This window comes from Benincasa hispida, unplaced genomic scaffold, assembly GCF_009727055.1.
Source record: "Benincasa hispida cultivar B227 unplaced genomic scaffold, ASM972705v1 Contig66, whole genome shotgun sequence".
Classification (NCBI taxonomy): Eukaryota; Viridiplantae; Streptophyta; class Magnoliopsida; order Cucurbitales; family Cucurbitaceae; genus Benincasa; species Benincasa hispida.
Genome location: NW_024065007.1, coordinates 789,891 through 794,244, shown reverse-complemented (window position 1 = coordinate 794,244; position 4,354 = coordinate 789,891).

Genomic DNA, 4,354 nt, shown 5'->3' with positions numbered 1-4,354 from the left:
TTTTTCAAAAAACCACACAAAATGATTGATCAACAAAGGAAAAGCTCTATAGAGATAGAGTTCAAAAGGAGTGTTGAGAATTAAATGTTTTCCGATGCGGAATGACTGACCATTGTTCACATACCTGTCATACCGTCAAAAACACTTAGTTGACCTCTATCAAGCCTCCCTGAAGGAAAAAGGAGAAAAATGTGGAAGTAAATTTGCCATTACCAGGATAATGATATATTGTGACCCCCATCCATGTTGAAAATTTGGATGTGGCTGACTTTTTAAGTTCTCCCGAAGAGAAGATGGGAATAGTTAATGAAAAGTGTTTCTTTTGACTTTGAGAATATCTAGACTCAATGTTGTTTTTACTTTATCTTATCTTCATATTTTTTAGTAACTTTTGTTATATTTTAAGGTTTATTTTCTTATTGTAAATTATTTTCTTTTAATGAAGAAATATGGATATTTTCATATGTTCGGGGGTTTAAAAATGAGCAAAGAAAATCTATGTCTAGCAGAACAGTGTAACTACACTCACAATACTTACAAATAAAAAAACTTTTTCAAATTGACAATGTTGAAAGAGAAAAGTAAATACAAATATAGGTTATGCAAACTTGATCGAAGGTTTTGGAAAAAAACAAATATTATTTTGCCTAGAGGAACAAAATTTACAATTGACAATGCATTGTTCTTTAGTTAAATCAAAGAGAAATCTTTCTAAGTTTTAAAGATATACAATGCAATGTCATCATATTAATACTGGATAATAAGAATAATGTGGAATATCTATATATTATCTCTACTGTTCAAATAGAACGTATATTGGAAAAGTTACCTACTTTATTTCTAGATTGTATATACTCATACGAGTAATAGAAACATATGCAACAATGAAACCTGAAGTTCATGAATTCAGATATATTTGCTATTTGACATGATTAGATTGGGTCATATTAGGGTCTATAATGATGAGAAAGAATTATTGACAACTCAAGTGGACACCCAATGAATAGCCAGGAGATTTCCTCAATCTAATGAATTATCATTGATGCTTGTCCTCAAGGAAAATTAATAATTAGACCATCACCAACTAAAGTGGGAACTTAATCATCTGTATTTTTAGAACGAATTCATGGTGAATATATGTGGATCCTATTAACTCACCAAGTGGACCATTTAGATATTTTATGGAATAAAAATGCATCCAGTAGATGAGTCACATTGTGTGCTTATTATGAAGCCAAAATCTTGCATTTACAGATTACTTGCTCAAAAAATTAAGTTAAGAAGTACAATTTCTGATTATACATTAAAACTATCCATCTTGATAATACTGGTGAATTTACATCCTAAGCTTTTTGATAATTATTGCTTGTCAATTGGGATAAAGTGTTGAACATTCTGTAGCTCATGTTCATACACAAATGATTAGCAGAATCATTTATAAAACATTTGCAATTAATTATAAAACTATTACTTTATGAGAAAGTTAAAGCCTTCTTTATCTATATGGGGACATGTCAGCGTCACTTGTATGCATTAAGCCAGTAACTTATCACTAAGTACTCGCCATTACAATTAGCTTATGGTTCATGAGCCAAATATTTTCCATTTGAGAATTTTGGATGTGCAATATATGTTCCAATTACTTCATAACAATGCCACTAAGCATGGGCTCCTTAAAAGATGTTAGGAATATATATTGGATATGATTGTCCCATCAATATTTAATATCTTGAACCTCTGACGAGAGATATATTACTGCACATTTGCTAATTGTCATTTTAATGATACAGATTTCAAACCATTAAGGAGAGGAATTAAGAAATTGAATAAAGAAATTACATGGAATGCATCGTTATGTTTATTTAGATCCACGTATGATCAATTTGATCTTGAAGGTTCAAGAAAATTAATTCATTTGTAAAATATAGGAAATCAATTACCAGGATGTGTTTATAGATTCAAAGAAAGCACTAAGTTACATATACTAGTTGCAAATGTTCCTATAAAAAATTGATATCCCAACATAATAAGTTGTCGTTAATGAGTCTGGAACACGCCAGAAATGTGATAGACCAGTGGGTTCCAAAGATAAAAATCCTCAAAAATGAAAAATAATTAATAATAAAAAAGACCTGGTTGAGGATGTAAATACCCATGAAGAAATCCTCGACATGACAAGTGAGGAAGGTGAAATACCTAGAGAAATAATGAGATTTCAATCAACTATGTCATGACAGGAAAAAGATGGATCGAACTAATGTAGTTATTGACAACATCTTTTCGTATAATGTTGCTCTTGATATTATATCTGAAAATGAGGATCCTGAACCAAAATCTATTGAAGAATGTCGACATAGAAAAGATTAGTTTCGGCGAAAAGAAGTAATTGAGGCAGAATTAAACTCACTTTCAAAACGACAAGTTTTTGGATCAGTAGTCCGAACATCAGAAGGTGTCAAATTTGTGGGATACAAATGAGTATTTGTGAGAAAAAGAAATGAAAATAATGAGGTCATATGATACAAAGAAAGACTAGTTACACTAGGTTTTTCACAAAGACCTAGTATGAGGAGACATATTCTCTAGTGGTGGATGCAATTACACTAAGATATTTAATTGACCTAACTGTGTATGAAAGTCTGAATATGCATCTTATGGATGTAGTCACGACATATTTATATGGCTCTCTTGATAATGATATTTATATGAGAATCCTAGAAGGATTTAAGGTACTTAAACATATACATCAAATTCTCGAGAATTTTATTCAATGAAGTTACAAAGATCACTATATGGATTGAAACAATCAGAAGGGATGAGGTACAATCGCCTTAAGTGATTATTTATTAAAAGAAGGATATCAAAATAATCTAATATGTCTGTGTATTTTTATAAATAAATCACAAACAGGATTTACTATTATAACTATATACGTTGATGATTTGAATATAATTGGAACTCCTGAAGAGTTTTCAAACGCAATAGAATACCTTAAGAATGAATCTGAGATGAAAGATCTCGAAAAAAATAAAATTTTGTCTTGGTTTGTAAATTGAGCATTTAGCAAATGGGATGTTTATTCATTAGTCAACTTATACAGAAAAAATTGATTTTATATGAACAAGGCACATCTATTAAATATTCCAATGGGAATTTGTTCATTGGATATAAAGAAAAATATATTTCGACCTTGAGACGATAATGTAGAACTCATTGGTCCTTAAGTACCATATCTTAGTACAGTTGGTGCACTTATGTATCTTGTTAATAATATAAGACCAGATATTGCATTTTCAGTAAATTTATTAGTTAGATATAGTTCTTCTCTTACAAAAAGATATTAGAACGGAATTAAGCATATACGAGAAACAATTGATATGAGTTTATTTTATTCAAATAAATAAAAAATTGACCTAGCTGGTTATGTAGAATCTGGATATTTATCTGATCCACGTAAAGCTAGATCTCAAATAGGTTATCTGTTCATATGTGGAGGAACTGTTATATCATGGCAATCGGTGAAATAGACCATAACGACCAATTCCACAAATCATGCTGAAATTCTTTTAATTTACGAGGCTAGTCGAGAATGTGTATGGCTAAAATCAATGACTTAGCACGTTCGTGAAACATGTGACTTGTCTTCTAATAAAAAGTTTCCAACAATATTATATGGAGACAACACAACTTGCATAAACCAAATCAAAGAAGGATATATGAAATGAGATAGAACAAAGCATATTTCATCAAAACTTTTCTTCACTCATGATCTTTAAGAAAATTGCAACATCACTATACAACAATTTTGTTTGAAGGATAACCAGATAAACTTATTTACAAAGGCATTGCGAACCACAAGTTTTGAAAAATTGGTGCACAACATTGGAATGCGGTAACTCGGAGATCTTAAGCGGTGTTTTCATGAGGGGGAGTAAATATATTGTATTCTTTTAAAAGTATATATTAAATGAAATATGTACTCTTTTTCCACCCCTATGGTTTTTTTCATTGGGTTTTTCCTTGTAAGGTTTTAACAAGGCATATTTCATATATATAGACATCTAAGGGGGTACACTATAAATATTATAATAATAAATAGATGACCATTGCTTAGTGTCCTAAAAGCTTCATGTTGTCCATGTGTCTTGTAGTTATTCATATTTGGTGTCCATGTAAGACCACATCCTACTTGCCACTTTGTCATAAATAGTGGCATTTGGTGCATCTTAAATTCATACACATTGGTGGGTTAATCCACTTCAAAATTCCACTTAAATTTCCATATTACCCAATTTTTATAGTTTTAGTTTATTATTATATTATATTATATTATATTTATTATATTTAAATATAT